The 19675-nt window shown below is 39.7% G+C and overlaps 1 protein-coding gene across 3 annotated transcripts in view; it reads left to right on the top strand.

Annotated features, from left to right (window-relative positions):
• The window catches only part of NCALD (neurocalcin delta), a 313506-nt gene that overhangs the window by 87755 nt on the left and 206076 nt on the right, over positions 1 to 19675 (top strand). For all 3 annotated transcript variants that reach the window (XM_037802654.1, XM_037802655.1, XM_037802656.1), the window contains one exon: positions 18346 to 18396. The gene's annotated coding sequence lies outside the window, so the exon portion shown is untranslated. The remainder of the gene's footprint in view (positions 1 to 18345; positions 18397 to 19675) is intronic.

Raw genomic sequence — 19675 nt, 5'->3', positions numbered from 1 at the left:
ACTCGACTGCTCTGCCACAGTATTCTGTAGGATAGCTCTGTGAGTTACCTTCTACATGAAGGGCAAGTTCTAGGACAGTGAGCCTGAGATGACTGGCCTAGTTCAGTCCCTCAGGCTATTATCAGATAGATTAGGTTAGGCATACATGCTCCCACTGTGTGTCCAAGGTTTACACTGCTTCCTCTGGAACTGGGACCAGGGATCCACACTGGAGGTGGAGGCCAGCTCTGCGCTGAGTTAGTGAGGGTATGGGGAAGGAGCCAGCCAGGGTGCCATGAGATGCTACTACTTTTAAGTTGCCTTTTTCTTGATTTGGCCCTCGCCCTGTTACTGTAATCCTTAACTGTTTTCTGGAGCTTTGAGAAAGATGTTTCTTGCTGGTTGTTCAAAGCTTCTGTGGGGGGAACAGAGCCCTGAGGCTTCTCACTCTACCATCTTGATCAGCATAGACTACTTTTGAGGTTTAGTATGTATTATAACCTGGATGGCAGAGGGAAATTTATCCCATGGAATTTCTCCATTATATTTGTTATTTTTGGAGATTAGATTAAAATCGTAAACATGTTTGACTTGTTCATTGGCAAAAAGTTGGTATTTCCTTTCTTCTCAAGAAAAAATTGTAAACATCCTTAATTTTATCTTAAAACATGTGTAGCTTTGAAAGTGGTTTCTTTCAACTCCAAATCCTGTTTGGAAGTCTCTGGATCCATCCAAGTGTGTTATTCTCTGCAGACAGGGTAGATTTGGCTGTTCTGTTAATATGCCTTTAACTTGCAGAACTTTCAGGTTTGGTCTGTGTTTTTCATTCAGTAGCTGATCAGTTAGGTTCTGTGCAGTTTATCCAACGTGTTGTGATGTTTATAATGTCCTCTGTCCAAACCTAGAGCTTGTCTCATTTTAGGTTTGTATTGCCTGTTGGCTTAATAGCTGTTTTCATTGTACCATGTTGCCCTCTCAGTTTTCCTAAACCAGCCATGCCTGCTGCTGTTTGCATAGGTTGGGAAAAAAAAAAAGAAAAAAGAAAAAAGTCTGTAACACTGAAGGTTAGGCAGATGCTGGGGCTCCATCCAGATTCAAATATCCAGTGCTTTCTAGCATAAGTGTTTTTTAACTATTAATGTCATCATTTGATGGCCACATGTCAAGGTCATCTACAATGAACCACCATTTGCTTTCATGATAGATGATAGATTACTGATCGTTAAATATCTCTATGCAATGGCAACATTAACTTTCCTTAGTTCATTCCAGAGTTTATCTAGTCTTACTGTCAGGAAGTTCTCTTTGATACCTAACCCAGTCTCTTCCTATTGCTACCTAAGGCAACCAATTCTCCTTGGATCTTTGCCTCAATAATTACTTTTCAAAAAGTATTTGAAATTCAATATGCAATATTTAGAAGGTTCTTCTAGGTATACTCCTCCTCTTGAAATTGCAAATATACCATAACCTGCTGTGGGTAAGCGTCCAAAGAAGCACAGTTTCAAAGTTGCAGAGAATATTAAGTGATAACAAATAGCAACAAACATGCTAACTGCCACTTGCCTAAAAGCTACTGTTATGTGTTGTGTCAACTCTCATAGAATATGGTCTTTCTTTTATAATGTGTTAGGGAAACACCCACAGGCTTTAGGTAGGACTGACCTGGGATCTTAGGGGCCGCTGCCACTTACTGCTTTCCAAACTTAAGTCCATTAGTTAACTTTCCTGAATCTCAGTTTCAGCATCAGTGAAATGTAGATAGTAGTGCTTGCCACATAGGATTACAGTGAAGACCAAATGACATTTTCAAATGAAAAGAACCTCACCAATGGCAGGCATTCCACAATGTTAGTTCCTGTCTGCCAGGTTTGTTAGTGCTGTGTGACTGTTGTGTTTTATGTTAGGTATATAGTTTAGTTATTTACAAAAATTTAGCTATTACAAAAAATGTTTAGTTATTGTAAAACCTCATTAATTAAATCAGAATATAGCTGTTTGGACAGAACTGAGCAGAAGTTTATTTCTTATTAAGAAGAAAGAACTTGCTAAGCAAATTTTTCTGTCCACTAGAATGGGTATAAGGAGAAATGTTAAGCTACTTAAAGCTTTAGAAACTCCTATTTGTAAATAAAGAGAAAGAATTAATTAAAAACAATCATTATCTAAGTTATTGAAAGGATTGGGAAAACAACCTATTTAGCAATGCTTGCCTCTTATTCATATGCAATTAGTTTCTGTGTGATTTACAAAGACATGCCTCATCAAACTTGTCTCTGTTTCAGACATCTCATCAAGATGAGCTTTCCTTTCACTGAATCTGAATCTCTGAATTTCTCTAACACTGAAAAATAGAGCACTGAATCCTTGTAAGGTGCTGTCCACTGGTCACCAACACTTTGGGAAAGGGCTTCATTCCTTATACTAATTTTTACTATCACCGTACCCCCAATTCCTATCCCTTCATTAATTCATTGATGAGTGCCAAGGATCTGGCCCTCAGTTACAGTAGGAGTTTTCTTCTGTCCTCAGGGTATAGAGGTAAAGCTTGCATTCTATAATATTGAAAAAGTGCCTTCTCTCTTTACATGGGCATCTGAACCAGATCTAAGCACTGATGGATCCCTGATCTAACAAGGCGCTTAATGAAGGCATCTGTTGCATATTATATTTCATCCTTTGAATACATAAGGGCCTGGCAAGAGTTAATTGTTTGACCTTCATATTCCATTGCAAATTCAAGGATGACCCGGCCCTTTGGCAAGCCTAGACAGACCCTGATAATTACCAGAGATCTGTGGGATTGTGTCCCTGTGCTCACCACAGGCTGAAAATTCACCATAGATCCTTATCATTATTAAGACATTTTCATGGATGCAATTACTTGTCTCATGTTTCTGTTGTCACTTGCAAATTTTTGTCATTATTCTTTGCTTGTTCAGAGTTATTAATAAATATTTAGAAATTACAAGCCTAAGTTGGATGGCACTGTTTGCCTGCCCATCCCGAAGCCACAATTTTGATCTGCTCTTCATAATATTACCTGAATATGTGTGACCTGAAACTACTTCTGGTTGTCTATGAGAACAGGATATTCCTGTGTGCTATAGAACATAATTGTTACAGCTATGGCTCTGAGAACTGTCTGGGTTCAAATCTCAGAGTCTTTACTGAAGCACTATGTAACCAAAGTAGTGTTCTGTGAACTGTGGCTTCCCCATTTCATAAACAGTTATAATTGTATATACTTCATAAGAGTATTAAAAAGGATAAATGCAATATTGCACATAAAGTACTTAACATGGGTCTTTGAATATAAATATATATAATTATATATAATTTCATAAATAAAATAAATAGTAGGAATTTATGATTACTACTAGAAGTTTGATGGGCCACATGTTCTGATTTTCAAAAGGGAAAATGGTGTATTCTTGAAATAGTTGTTCATTGAGTTCCATAAATTTTAGTCTGGATTATTAAGCAGAAAGCGTATGACTACTTTGGAAATAATCTGAGAGAAGCAGTAGGGGTCCACTAAGAACAAGCCGTGCAAATCATTATTAGAGCAGGAGAGTGCATTAGACTAAGGGTCTGTGGATTTCAGAAATGTCTTTTCTAAGTCTTCCCGTAATGTCTTTATGAACAAAAATATCCCGTTGTTTTTCTTCCACATTCTCCATCACAACATCTTGTTTGTTTTCCTTTATCACGTTTACCACATATCTAATTATTTTGCTGGTTCATTTGTTTGCTTGTTTATTATTTGTCTCTCATAAGAATGTAAACTCCATGGGGGCAGGAACCACATCGGTGTTGATCACATTTGCATCTCCATTAACTAATACAGGGCCTAGCCTATAGTAACCAATCATTGCATATTTGCGAATGAATAAAGAAATGAAAGAATTCCTGGCTGGTTACAAGGCATGAACCAAAAAGTACTGGCTCCCGGGAAGGAGGTCTCAGAGTGTCTCTGGACTCTCCTTGGTTTGGTTCGTTATAAGCTTAATAATTTATAAGAAGACGTAGACAATCCTGTACCCCTGTAGGCCCTCTCTGGTCCTGTCCCGCTTCCATTTCTCAAACAATTTGGACTATTGGCTCTATTACAATCCCATGCTGTCTTAGTTTTCCAGGGCTACTAAAACAAATGCCACACACTGGTTGGCTTAAACCACAGGAATTTATTTTCTCACAGTTTTGGAGGCTAGGAAAAAAAAAAAAGAAGAAGACATAGAAAGCTTGCTAATCATATCTGTAGATGGCAAAAGTTGCAAGCTAAAATAATGAAGCAAAATTCAAAATTATCTCAATAAGCTAAAATTCTGAGTTAATAAAATTGGGTGAATGAAGAGAGAAAAATTAAAATGCTTACATTTATATTTAAAAAGTCAATTTCCCTGTAGGATGCAAGGACCACCTGAATAGAGGTGAGTTCTGTGGCAGGTCATGTGGATGAGACTTTGGGTTTAGCTGACCATACATAATCTGAGCCATAAACACTAGATCATGGTAGATTTTTAACATAAGCCTACACTAGACCAGTGGTTCTAAACCTTGGTTGCACTTTGGCTGAAGAAATGGTAAACAAACAAACGAACATACTGATGCCCAAGCCTCACCTCCAGAGATTCTGATGTAATTAGTTTGGGGAAAGACCTGATCATTGTTTTGTTCTGCTTTTTACCTTTTTTTGACTCCCAGTCAATTCTAATGTATATCCTTGAACGTTGTCCTTCCCAATAACAGGATGTACTCCATAATGTATATCCAGAATTCAACTTTCAGATCATTTCTTTCTATATTTCCTTTTTGCACTAGGATCTCCAATTTACCAACTTTTGGCTGTTCCTTCCTCTCCTTGTTTCTTCACTTGCCTTCATGATCCATTCTAGTAATCACTATTTTCATGTACCTTCAAAACCTGTCTTTCTCTGCTTCCACCAACACATATGTCAAAATTCCTGATTAAATCTGAGAGGCTGAGTGTGACTGAAGAAAAACATGTAACCATGCTGATCGGTCTTACTGAAAAGTCATGGCTGCAAACCTCATGCCAAAAGTGCTGCTAAATCTCCCTAGTCAATTCACCACCTCACTTTAACACTGTCCTCAAATCTCAAACCACCACTCTCCCACTCTCAGCTGATGACCCTGCTTCCGTCGTTATGATGAGGGAAGTAATCAGAGAAGAACTTTCATAACTACAACCACCAAATCTATTTGCCTACCTGCATCTGGACCCATGTGCTCTTCTTTCCCTACTGTTAACTGGGATGAACTGTCCCTGCCCCTAACTAAAGCCAACCCTTCCCATGTTCCCTGCATCCCATATCCTCTTTCTTGTTCTGGACTTGTTTTCTGCCATTGTCCCCCAGGAACTCCTGCTTCATTAATTTTCTCTTCTTTCCTGGATCATTCCCATCATCTTACAAACATAGTGTAATATCTTCCATCTTTCTTTTCCTTCTTTTTTTAAGAAGTCTTTTAACCCCTACGGCCCATTTTCTGCTTTGGTTTGTGGCAAAAGAGTTGCCCAGACTCATTGTCTCCGCTTCCTGTCCTCCCATTCTCTCTGGAACCCAATCTACTAAGACTGTCATCCCTACTCCTCCACCTAAACCTTTTGTTAAGGTTACCTCTATGTTGCTAATTCCACTGGTCATCTTACCGTCCTACTGAACTTTATAGCAGCATTTGACATTTAACCATTCCCTTATCGTTCCTTTAAATTTTTCTTTTCTTTACCATTTCCATCACTTGTTTTCTATTGTGAACTTTAAACTCTTCTGTTTTATACTAGATCCATCAAAATTTTATCTGGCCACTCTGCTTCATCATACCTAAACTCAAAGTTCATTTTTGTGTTTATTGCTAAGTTATGCTATTACGTAAATGAAATATTATTCTCCTAGGTCAGTGCTCAAGGAATGTTTGCTAAATTTGGTTATGACTGTAGGAACTGTGATTTTGGAATATTCCTCTGTCTACTACTTCATTGTTATATCTTTCAATTAGGTCTGAAATTCTTTACCTATCTCTTATTTTTTTACTTTGCAGTTTTCACAACATTTTGTTTAATTATTATTAATGATGCTGCTTTGATGTATAATCCACTTCCTTGTGCTACGTTTCTCTGACTTTCCCACTTATTTCTCTAGTCTATCTGCTTTCAGACCACCTTTATTCCTCTTGTGATATTTAATTTGAGACTTCTTTGACAAGTTTTTTTACATATAGTCTCTTACTTTTAAAATGTTTTTCTTCCCAGCCAGCTAGCTCCACTGTTCCTGTGGTATTTCCACTTATTTTAGCTTTGCCAAAGTCTGAGGAGGATGATCCAAGTTGATTCTTATCTTCTCTTTGTGTATTTAGATCTTATCTCTTCTTTTTAGTGGCAGCCTGTAAAGCCTATTTTTGGCTTCAGAGTTTAAAAACCTGACAAATAGGCATGGTTCTCTCCCCTCCTCAGTCAGGATCCTTGAAGCATAGTCTCCACACTGCCTCCACTTCTTCACTTCCATTTACTTCTAAACCCTCTGCAATCTGGTTTTTACTCTTATAATCTAATAAAACCACTCTGAGAAAATTCACTCATGGCTTTCTATTGTCCCTGTTAGTCCTTATCTTACTGAATGCCCTCCTTTTTGAAACTCTCTACCTTCTTCAATTCCATGGTCTCCTTTTCTCTAGACGTCACTCATGCCTCTTTTTCTTTTCAGATGAATGTGTTGGCTAATCTTCCCTGGACTTCTCTTTAACTTGACTCTTCTCTGGAGCCCTGCCCTGCTCCTCTGCTCTCCTTGCTGGGCATAATCAATGTCCTTGGGGAAGCTTATACACTTGCGTTCCTTTAACTGACCCCCATATGACTGTGTACTGTTTCTTCTACACAGACTGCTCCCCTTCCCTCCTCTATTACTTATCCTTCCAAATTCATGTTAGTTATTATCTCCTCCAGGAAGATTTTTCATTGTCTCTAAGTTGGACTAATTGTCCCCTCTACCATGCCCCCAGAGTACACTTGTTGACACCATTATCATACCACATGTGACAATATAATGAAATTATCTATATTCTCCTGAAGGGCAGGAACTATGACTATTTCTGTGTCCCCCAGTATCTAACAGAGAGCTCCTTAAACTTACTTTGAGTCTTCCCTATGAATGAGATGCAGTGCTCTTCATTGCTGAGGTTGTATTTCAGCTCAAGAAAAATTTTAAAAATTATACTCTAAATAACATTTCCTCATGTTAACTTTCTGTGATATCTCTGATTTGTCTATCATTTGCAAACTAAACCCCAGTATCATATATTTATATGGTCTAGCTGTAGTAGCACTTCAACCATCACCTAAATGATTACAAGTCTCAAATCCTTTTAAGTAGCTCCTACTGCTGTTCTAAACTCCTGATTCATGTTTTCCTCACTCTTCTGCAGCATGGAGCTGACGTTGTTCCTCAGCGTCTTACCCCTTGCATGTAAGTATTCATGTCCTCATGAAACAAAGTTTCTGCTGCCTTAAGGCAGCACCCAGGACATGTTATGGAGGGTTGATGAGCAGGGAACTATTCCCAAATCCCCCATTTAGATATGTGTAGGTTAGCAGAGGGAAGTGAAAGCAGGTGGTGGTGAGGTCAGCATATAAAAGAAGTTGCAGGATGAGAAGGTGGTTGTATTCCTTTCCTATTGCGGCTGTAACAAATTACCACACACTTAAAGGCTTAACGCAACACAAACATATTCTCTTACAGTTCTGGGGGTCAGAAGTCTGCAAGCAGTTTTACTGGGCTAAAGTCAAGGTGTTGGCAGGGCTGTTTCCTTTTGGAGGCTCTAAGAGAGAATCTGTATCTTTGCCTTTTCCAACTCCTAGAGGCTGCCAGTATTCCTTGGCTCCTGGCTGCATCTCTCCAAGTTCTGCCTCCGTTGTCACACCTCCTTCTGCCCTGGCCCTGCCTCCCCCTGCGTCCCTTGTTTAAGGAACATTGTGATTACATTGGGCCCACCCAAAATACAGGGTAATCTCCCTGTCTTAACATCCTTAACTTAATCACATCTGCAAAGTCCCTTTTGCCATATAAGGTAAAATTCATAGGTTCTGGGGATTAGAAGATGGACATATTTGGGGGGCCATTATTCAGCCTACTACAGAGGTCTTGGGTCAGGTTGGAGATACAAGTGAGTCTTTCCCCACTTTTAATGAAAGGAGATCCAGAATCTTTGATTTTTAGCAGGTTGTGTGTATGGGGGTGGAGGTGGGGAGGAGAAAAACTTTTGATACTGATGCTGTTCCTAGTTAATGGAAAAGTAATAATGTGAAGGGAAAAAATTCTGCATAGTTTCTTGTGTAAAAGTGATAAACCTTAGAGTCATTTATGTGAGTTGCCAATGATTTATGCCTAAATGCCTTATGGCAAAATAACATTCTCTAATTAACCTATTAGAGTATCATCAATTAAATTTTGTTTTATTACAGTATGCTCAGATGTCTGCTACCCATCTAAACAAAGCGGGGATGATGTTAGTGCACAGTTGTTCTGATAAGATCTCCTTGTAATGGGGCTGTGAGACTGGGCTTGAAGGTGCTGAGCAAAGGAAGAGAAGGATTTTATAGCTTGCTCTTTTCTCCTATATCTCTTTTCTTTAAAGGGAGCCGTGGTTATGGGAAATAACTGGTTAAGGAAAAGCAAAAGGAAGAAAGTCCTTCATTTGAGAAACTTGACTTAGCCATATAAGAAGCATGTGCCTTGAAGCAGGTCTGGCAAACAAGGTGAATGAAATCAAAAGGGTCATTGGGTCCCCCAGAAGCAAATTCTAAGGTGAAGATTTGGGTAGGCAAATGGAGATGTGATTAATTTAGGGCCTCTGAAAGCAAATGGAATGTCTCCCAGAATTATCTGTATGGAGGCCAGGAGCCTGGGCATTTATCCATCAGCTCCCACTCTCCAGTGGGTGAGGACTCACCCCCGTTTCTCCTCTGGGCTTCCCGGCTGCCCCTGCCCACTGTGAGTGCCGGCAGCATTGGAGAAGGCCTGGAGGCAGAACGTGGGAAGAATCCCAGGAGCATGAGAAAGGGCAGTGCCAGCACCAGTGGAGTCTGCACTCACCTGGAGCTGCAGGAAGCAGACATGCAGGACGTGAGGCTGGGTGCCAACGGCGAGACTTACGGGGCGGAAAACCCTTCTCACATGGTAGACTGTTTGGCCATGGGGCCCAGTGATGTTATCTGTTTTTCAAGGAAAAGATGCCAAGTGTTCCTAATGGAACTGGCCATTAGGAACTGACTGTGACGGGGAGAGATAAAGGGTCATGCCCTGAGCTGCCACCTCCCCAAGCCTCTGTTTCAGATATGAAATGGGAAAAACAATTTTTTCTTTTTTAGAACTATGTGAATTATATGAGATAATGTGTGTAAAGTGTTTAGCATGGTGGTTGAGGCATGCATATCCCCATAAGTGAGAGTAGTCGTGTTAAAAGGAAAATGAAATAGACATTAAAAAAAAAAAAGGAAAAGAAAGAAAGGAGAACAAGAAAAAAGAAAAAAAGAAAAAGAAAAGAAAGGTTATTGGTTGTCACTTGAGACATCTGCTACAGGAAATGTCACACATGTTCTTATTTCTTGCTAAGTAATGTCTACGACTATTTCACAGCTCAGGAAATAAAGTCGTGCACATATTTCACTTGAGTATCTAGTCCAGATTTCTTTCCACTCCCCCTCTCCACTTGCTTGGTATTTCTGTAGTAGAGTTTCTACTTCAAATACACTCTCCCCAATTCAGGGTTGGTTTAGCACTGCCAGCATGACCCAACCAGCCTCCTGAACAAACGGGCGAGCCCGCATCTATTTGTGGAGTCTTTTCACCCAGACACATCATAAATGAAAGGCTCCCGGTCATCAACCAAGTTCTTATGTAAAGTCCAAATCACCATTTGGCAGCAAACAGTTTTTAGGACATAGGCTTGTTTACTGATTCTTGGAATACAGATAATTAGTACTTCATCTGCCATGGGCTGGCTGACCCCAAGGCTCATAAAGAAAATCCGCGGGATGATCCAGGCTGGCCTCAGACTCAGTGACGCCAGACAGTGACAACGGTGCTGGTGACCCAGCCTTCTTCTCCTGATTATACAACACTGATAAGGAGCTTCTAGTTCAGAAGGCAGTCACTGGCAAAAGCCCAAGTCTGGGAATCGTACAAACTGAGACAGAAACAAATTAAGGCTTCCAGATCAACAGTGTCACTACTTCCCTGATGGAAAGGTTGAAGGAATGACCAAGACACTTGATGTCCTGGCTGCAGAGGACACACTTCCCTCCCCTCCCCTCCACTGATGCACTTGGTGCTGGTGAAAGATTGGCTTGGACACTGCTATTTTGACCGCTATCTCTGGGAAATATTTTAGAGCCAGCCTCCATAAAACTCCAGTGGGATGAATGTTGCTAACATTCTGCTGCACAGCTTCCACTGTTATTTCCTATGGGCCTATCGGGGCGGCAGGCTTTAATGGGTCTGCATTAGGTGACCTGAGTTTTCCTGATTTATTAAACTGGAAGCGCAGATGCTCTTCTATTTCCTGTTTGGGGTGACGGGCAAGGAGGAGGACTTTCTCCTCGTGGGCGGGGCAGGGTTGGAGGAGGGGAATGCACCGGGCCAGATTTACCCCAATCCCAGAAGCTTAAAGGGCCCTAGCGATGAATGACATGCTGTTGCATTCATATGCTTCTGTAAAATCTTCAAAAGAAAGGTATTTTGGCCACAGTTGGTTAAGAGCACTGCCTCTTTCCACTGTGACTTACCCTCTGTGGCATTTACCCTCATGTGGGTGGTGGTGGAGTTGCCACAGGCATTCTTGGGATCAGGCTAAGGGAAAGCTGTGTTGTGGTTATATTTCATTTGGGTTTAAGGAAATATATCTATGTGGTTTACAGTCATTTCTATATATACAGATATCTGATAGTTAATAAGAAATATGCTATTTTTCTGGATTTTTGTTATACTAAGCTATTTTCAGGTTTAAATTTTGTAAGATTTTGGTGGTGATGGTAGCACAACATTGTGAACATAATTAACAGCATTGAATTATTTATTTGAGTGTGGTTAAAAGGGGGAAATTTTTGGTTGTATGTGTTACTGAAATAAATTTTAAAAAAAAGACTGTAAACACAACAGTGAACCCTATTGTAAACAATGGATGAGAGTTAATAGTACAATTATAAAAATGTTCTCTCATGAATTATATTGCAAGGTGTTAATAATAGGGTAGGATATGGGAACTCTGAATTTTATGCACGATTTTTCTGTAAACCTACAACGTCTCTAATAAAAAAAGAATGTAAGTTTTGTAATTTCTTTTCTCACTCTAGAAAATAGTTACATTTGTATCTAATTTTGTATTCATAATTTGTATGTTTTTAAAAGGGGCTCCTAATTATATAGGCTTCAGCTCCACAATCTGGATCTGCCCTCTCACCCCCAGAGAAATAGCTTTTCATTTCTTTCCTTCGTTCTGTCTTTCCTTCCTTCCCCCATTCTCCTCCCTCCCTTGCTTTCTTCCTTCCTCCCTTTAATTCTCATAATGGTCCAATAAATTAGGTACTAGTGTCTTCTACCGGGGTCCCTAGAAGCAGAGTCCTCGAGAGGGATTTGCATGCAATGATCTATGGGGGCTTTGGAGAGGAAATCCTGCCACTACAGAGATGTCCAGCTTTGAGGCAAGGGGTCTGTATCAGTAGGTCATTGGCCACCCCCCAGGGCAGGGGTGGGGTAATCCAAGGCATTTCCAGACCAGGTGGCTCCTGTCCACTAAGAGCAGGCCTTAGAAAGCCTCACAGGTGTAAGCCATTAGCTGCTGGCCTCATACCAGCTGGGAATGGATCATCAACTGATACAGGGATCTGGGTGGGGTACTGTGCCAATCTGGATGTATTATGTCCCTCAAAACCCTATGTTCTTTAATGCAATCTTGTGGGGGCAGACGTGTTAGTGTTGATTAGGTTGGAATCTTTGGATTAGGTTGTTTCCATGGAGATGTGACCCACCCAACAATGGGTAATACCTTTGATTAGATTATTTCCATGGAGGTGTGGCCACACCCATTCAGTGTGGGTCTTAATTAGTTTACTGGAGCCCTATAAGAGCTCAGACAGAAGGAGCTCAGTGCTGCTGCAGCCAAGAGAGACATTTTAGAGATGGCCATTGAAAGTAGACTTTTGCTAGTTCAGAGTTTGCCTGGGAGAAACTAAGAGAACACCCCCAGGTGCTTAGAGAGAAACGTCCTAGGAGAAAGCCATTTTGAAACCAGAACCCTGGAGCAGACACCAGCCACAAGACACCAGATGACAGAGGTTTTCTGGACACCATTGGTGTTCTTCAGTGAAGGTACCCTGTTATTGATGCCTTTGTTTGGACACTTTTATGGCCTTAGGACTATAACTTTGTAACCAAATAAACCCCCTTTAAAAAAGCCAATCCATTTCTGGCATTTTGCATAATGGTGGCATTAGCAAACCAGAACAGGTACCAACAGCATCTGCTCCAGATACTGTTTTATTAACCACATTTTATAGGTGGGGCAATTGAGACATGAAGAGATTATTGATTTTATCCTTGGCCATGTAGCTAATAAAGTGGCAAGGCCAGGAGTTGAACCTATGTCTGCCTGACTCTAAAGCCTGTGTTTTCAACTTCTGCTTCGCTCAGGCCTTCAACAAAAGATGGGGGATTCTCCTTTTCTCCCCTACACCAGACATTCCAGTGAACACGTCTCCCAGGTTTTGATTTAGCTTTGCATGACAAATATAAAAACTGGTGAGAAATCCAATGTTTGGCCTTAATGAAAATTCACTCGCATGTTAAGAAAGGAAGGTGACCTTTTAAAATTATTACAAAATTATACTTCTGTCAAAAGAGTTCTGGAATCTAAATTGTCTACAATCTGAACACACAGCCCTCAATTGATTGCCTGACTTCTGTCTTCCCACTGGATTTTAGATTGCCAGTCAGCAGAAAATAAAATAGTACCTAACACTCCCCAGGTTTTTCTGGCAGACTGTTTCCATGCTTTCAGATGCCTCTCTAAATTTCTTGGTGCCCTTTGCTCCCTCCAAGTCCATCTTCAGCTGTGCACTCGTGCCATTGAAGCCTGTGGTTCTGGCTCAAGCATCTGTGGTAGGCTGTTGGGCCTTCCTTATTCTGGGTGCATGACCAAGCAGCTGTGTGTCTCACCTTGGGGCCTTCCTGTTTGACCTGGATGATAATGCCCAAGGAGCAGTTGAGGACAAGGCTGAGTTTCTAGAGTCGGATTCTGTCTCTGTCATTTGCTAGCGTGTGAGCATGGGCATGTTATTTAACTTGTTTAAGCCTTGTTGCCCTCACCTTTAAAATGAGAATAGGAACCTAGCTAGATGGTTTGGATGATTAAATGGGATAACTCTTCTAAAGATGCTCAGTATCTGCACATGTAACCTTTTTTTTAACCCCCATAATATGTAGCTGTTAATGTTCAATAAAAATTCATTATTATGAGTCCTTCCAAATCAAATTTGTCTTTTAATTTGCCCCTGTGGTCAGTAGAAAACCTTTGATGTAATCAACAGAAATAAACTGAGATGACTGGAGCCAGAAAAATAAAAGTTTATTGGGAGGGTATTAATACCTTGAATAGCTGACTGAAAAGGCCTTAGGAAAGACAGGAACTCTGGAGATTGGAGATCTCAGAAGCAAGAATGCAAGAACCATTTTTCCTAGGTGCTGCTGCTGCTAACTCAGCTGCCAGTGTCGTTTTTGCTCGTCAACTGTAGATTCAACTGCCCAGGAGGGAGAAGCCGATCACTTTGCTAGCATTTGCACCCAAGCCTGTGGTCAGAGGAGAGGTTTGGGATTGGCAGTCTTGCCTAAGCCACCTGGAGTAGAGGAGGACAGTTCAGCAAGGACACTGGGCAGACAAAACAAACTGTGCTCCACAGACCCATTGCTAGGTGTCCTGCAGGAGTGCCAAGCTAATTTCTCTTCACTGATTTTGTTAACTTTTTCTTTGACCAAATGTAATTGCATTCTATCACAAAATCCTCTAGGAAGCCTTCCCCATCTTCCCAGGTAATCATTCCCTCTTTTGAAAAACTTCTAAAAGATTATTTACTCATATATTCATTTAGTCAACAATATATATTGAGCACTAAGTATCAGCCTCTGTTCTGGGGACCAGTTTACTTCAGTGAACCAAAGAAAGAAAGACCACACCCTCATGGTCTTATTTTTTAGTGGGGGTGGGGGAGAGGCTGGCAATACAAAAAATAAACTAATAAATATATAACATCAAGTGATGATGGCATCAGTCATCAGGTGCTAAGGAGAAAAACCATAAGACTGGAAAAGGATGTGGAATATGTGTATGTGTGGGGCGGGGGGCGGGTAATGCTCCAATAGGTTATTCATATTTACATGTGTCTGTCATGCCACCAATCACATTTTTATTGCTTTGTTGACCTGTCTGTTATAAATGGCTAGCTGGCTTCTCCCCTTCAGGAGTGAGCGTGTTCAGGAGGAAGTCATGCCATGCTTGCGTTTCTAGCCCTTGCCTCTGACTCATGGTAGACACTGAATAATATTTGTTGAATGAATGAATACGACACTTATAGTATGGCTATTGGATGACTGTGTTTTTCTGCTTGTGAGCCAGCCAGCTACCCACCTCCCCCGCCCCCGGCAGGGCACTGCAGCCTCAGTGTCCTGGAGAGAGGGGAGAATTCCATCTGGGGCTCTGCTCATGTGAGTACTTGGTAAATATTGTTGATTGACTAGCTAAATAAGATGTTAGTTTAATCCCCTTTCAGCCAATCTCTCTTTTCTCGAATCAGTCTGGTTTTTTTTCTGTTCTTATTGTTTTTGCTCTGTCATAACATGCTTTGTGGATTTAAAACCAACTCTAAGAAAGAAATGAGGAAAATATCCATTCCCCACAACTTAAGTCTTAAATTATGGCATCGGAATGAATTGTAGCACCTGAAGGAAGCTTAGGATGGTACCTAGCACAAGTGGCATTTTGCTATGGTAACCACAGCAATGCAAATGGTCTGTTAAAGGGAAGCTAGTATCCTATTAAATCTGTTCCCTCAGTATTTAATGTCAATATTAGTAAAGTGGAGAGAACTAGATTAATCCTCATTTAAAGTACTCAGTCCAAAAGCAGAAAACAAGACAATGGAATGCTTTAAAATATTATTAAACATTTGTGTGAAATAAAGCAGTGTTAATTGCAGGATAGTTAGATGTGACCTCCACCTCAGCAGGATTCATGGTTTTTCACTTTAGGACCTGTGAATGGGCTGTGGTTGACACAGCTCCCTGGTCTGACAGTAGCTGTGTTTATAAATGGCCAGCTGTGTTGTGAGTATATTTAGCTTACGCTGAATGCCCTTGAGAGGACAAATATTATCTGTTTCCAGTTAATTGTGTTTTGGACCATTGCACATTTTTTTTTCCAGATGAATAAATATGAAGTCTTTTCTACTTCCTGAGGAAAGTTAAGGTTGGATTCTGAAATAAAAATTGCCAAACTTCATAAATTGAATTAAAATGAAATGTAAATAGCTATTGGTTCTATTCATAAGCATTTGTTAGAATGTGCTGCTCAATTAAAATGTCATGTTTTGGTAAAAAAAAAAAAATTAGATATTAACACTGACAGACCTGAAACTGTTTTATTGGATGGTATGGCTGACTGATAGGAAGGTTAGAAAAAGTGGTTAAATGGTGTTGGTGCCTATACCATATCTTCAAATATTTAAAATATTCAAAGCAGTTTTTTATCCAAATATTCTCAAATTTTCAACTCCAAGAGTGCATAAACCTTGAAATTTGTATATGCAAATCAAAATATATAAAGTATATATTTTAAGCATTATTACTACCACAGAAGGATTCACTTCAGGCTTCTGATAAAGCAGATTTGGCCAGCTATACTTATTTGTTTGTTCTTAAACCTTGAACCTTTTGATAGAGATCTTAAAGAAAAAGTAAGGACGAATGTGAAATGGATGTGAGAATTGGAAGGGCACTTAGAGTAGTTCCTTATGCCTTTCTGGGTATAGAGGCCTGGTGATGACAAGTGACTGCTCCAAGGTCACCCTGCTGCTAACTAATGGCCATGCTGGGAGTAGACCCCAGACTTCTTCCTGACTTCTACTCCAGCTTTCTTTCTACCTTTTTACCTTGCCTCCCTGAAATGATCACTTAAATTAACAAGATCCATATATAATCTACAAAATTTCTCTGTCCATGTCATGTTTGTGTCTATGTAAGCAGCTGTGATGTAAAAATACGAACATATACTCTGTCAATTATGTGCACCTGCATTCCTGTGTGTCCACGCTCATCCCACTTATCTCCATCATTGTCTCTTCAATCTCTGAGAAAAAATAGATAAAAAATAGGGTGTGTTTCCATGTACCTTCTTTGAGTAGATCAATGAAAACTTGCCCAATGGCATAGAGAACAGACCGAACTCTAAGACCTTCTCATTTGGCATCTTCTTCAGATGGTCTCACCCAGCCAACTTAGATCCACCAACGAGCTTGGTCCTTAATGGCCCAGCCAGTTTGAGACCAGAGAAAAGCCATCAGGGTCCAGACAGGTCAGCTCTAGTAACTGCTCATTTGTCATCTTGCCATTTAAACCAAGGACCTGTTTTGTTTTGTTTTCTTAAATAAAATGTAAAAGATAGAAACAGCGTTAGCTATATATTTTTTTCAAGTATAAAACACTATGAATTCATTTTGACTTGATTCTATGTCTTAACGATGAAAAACCCTAGAATGTAACTTTTCAGGTTGTTATACATTTGTTTATCAAGAAACTATGAGAGAAAGGAAAATAGGTAATAATCACACACAGATTGTCTTTCCTTTTAAAAAAAATCATGCCTGGAAAACTATGTTTCTAATGGTATTTCTTCCGCTCTGAAAAGCAATTTAATCTCCAAAGAGATAATTATTTGAAGATAAATGTAGTTCTTTAAGCCGGAACCTCTTCCATAATAGCTGTATTTAAAAATGTACAGAATATTATGATAAAAAATAAAATAAAATCTGTCAGATCAGAAATTTTAGATTGCTGGAACTAAACATGAAGTAACAGCTAAAATTTGTGGCACATACACGAGGTTCAATGACTTGCCCAAGGTCCTTCCCATGGAAATATATTGCCTCTATTCTATGTTCAAAGGGACAAATTTATTAATTCTTTGGTAAAGCTCCTAGCTCTGCTTTCACTGTATTCAATCCTCTGTTAAATGCTTCGGTGAATGTGAGTCCTTGGTGACTGCAATGCATTAGCAGTGATTGGTATATCATTGAATACACTGAAATCAGGTAGAGTGCTGTATGTTTTTCTAACTTGTCAGTTGGAGTATTACAGTTGCTTTTTTTTAGTAAAAAAAAGGAAAGGATATTCAGAAACCCAAACAATTGAAAATATATTATTATTTTATTCCTAATAAAAATGATACTTTGACACATAAGAATTCAAGATATGTGGCGGTTTTTGTTTTTTTTTAAACAGATTTCCTTGAGAGGGCTTTGGCCTTCTTCATCGTTTTGAAACTGTATTAGATAGACTAATTTGATTGTCTAGCCTAGTGCTCCCAAAGGTACTAAAATGCACTTTTTATTTCAAAGAGAGAATTGTAAAGTAGACACAAAATGTGAGAGACCTGCCTCCTTCCCATGTCTATCCGTGATGGGGTCGAATAGATTGCACCCACTTCCTTGAAGCTTTCTTAATCAGACCTGCTGAGTTTGTCTCCTCACAGGCTAATCCCTTTGATCATTCCTTTCTTCTAAAACCCTCCTGTCCTATGATTCTAACAAATTTATTATTCCCACTTATTGCCTGTTTTTATTGTGATTTCTTATTGTTGCATTACAGAGGCTGTGCCTGCTAATTCTTTTTTGAATATCCCTAACCTTTGGTACATCTAGAAGGTGGCTCAGTTGGTGTTTGAAGGCCCACATTTCAGTGTGCCTTCGTTTTAATCCTGTATCCCTTTCCAAGGAGTTCATAAGTAGCAACAAGAAAGCAGTTCAAGACTCCCCACTTTATTAGCTTCTGCCTTCTTTTGCTGGGGGTGGGGGGGGATCCTTTCTGCAGAGCCCCATCTCTGCCCCAACCTGCACTCCCTATTCCAAAAGGTGTTATTGTTGACTAAACTCAAGTCACCAGATGGCTCACAACGCTCTGTCCATGAAAATAGGTGTGTGGTGGGGGGGAGAGGGGGATAGATGACCCTAGGGCAGTCAGTCCTTTAAGATATTTGCATCCAGCATTACGATTTTCTAGCAGTGTTATTTTGCTTGCTTTCTTTTAGATCATCTCAACTCTGATCTCCTTGGAACCATCCACTAGCGAGAGTTATAAAGTAAGTGTACATTTTACATTTTCTTCTCAAATGTAAGTGGAAATCTGGACTTTGTTCAATGGTTTTTACTAAAGAAATCTTCATTAAAATATTTATCAGTGAATAGTGGCATAATGAATATGGGAGTTTCCTATATAGGAAAGGTTGTTAAATCCCTCTTTAAAATTTATGTAAAGGATAAGTGGATAAAATTAAGTAAATAAGGCACTGCCCATCATCCTTGAATATTACCTATAGCCTAATACAGTATATTTGCAGCCACTGAGTAGAGTGGTTTTTGTATACCACATACATCCTAGGCAGCTGCCAGCACCTCTCAAGGGGCACATTACAACAGCCTCCTCCTTCATGTTAAATTGGGCCATAGCTCAAGAGGTATTTCAAATGACATTAAGCACCAATTAACATTTAGCAGAAGGTTTGGCATATGATGGGCACATAATAGATACTTGTAGGATGAATGGATGGATTAATTAATTAATCAGATTTGTGTGGCAGCTCTTTAAGCTTCTTATCACTGTGAGGCAGTGTGGTACAGTGGTTTAGTGCCCTGAATCTGGAGTCAGATGTTTGGGTTCAGTTCCTGGCTCTGCCACTCACATCACTGAAAACACTGAATAAATAGCTGGATGACTTTGGGCACATTTCTGAACCTCTCTGTGCCTCAGTTTTTCCATGCATAAAATGGGGCTACCTATCTTTTCATTGTTGTTCTAAAGATTAAGGAGTTAATATTTGTAATGTGCTTAAAACAGTGCCTGTCACCTAGTAATCTCTGTAAAACTGTCTGTTAAGTAAATTAGGCATATAGGCCCATATTTAGAGACTCAAAGACTGGTTTGGTCAAGTAGCAGTGATGCCCCAGTAGCAATGAGCACACATAGCACCAAGAGATCTTGGTTTCTAATACCTCTCTCCAAAAAAGGAGCCAGGAAACCTTGGAAAATGGCTGATTCTGGGGCAGGAAATATATAAAATGATATAAAATGAGCCTGAAGCAGTTTGTAGTGCCAGAAAGCAGTAAAGTGCTAAAAAACACAAAAACCCACATAAAGATGGGGGTTTGTCAAAGGGATGCTGGAGCCAACTAAAAGATCTCCCAATGGCCAAAGCTGGAATAACTTGAGCAACAAAATAAGGTAGTATTTCAGCCAAGAGAAATGAAATATAACGCAAAGTATAATAAATAAATATGAGTCCATACTGATATAAATAAATGATTGAAAAATGGAATAAATAAATAAATAAGGAGAATAGACAAATCTGTGTAGAAGAGTTC

This window comes from Choloepus didactylus, chromosome 14 (genome assembly GCF_015220235.1).
Source record: "Choloepus didactylus isolate mChoDid1 chromosome 14, mChoDid1.pri, whole genome shotgun sequence".
In the NCBI taxonomy this organism is placed as follows: Eukaryota; Metazoa; Chordata; class Mammalia; order Pilosa; family Megalonychidae; genus Choloepus; species Choloepus didactylus.
The sequence above is the reverse complement of the archived record's forward strand: the minus strand, read 5'-3'. Positions and strand labels throughout refer to the sequence as shown.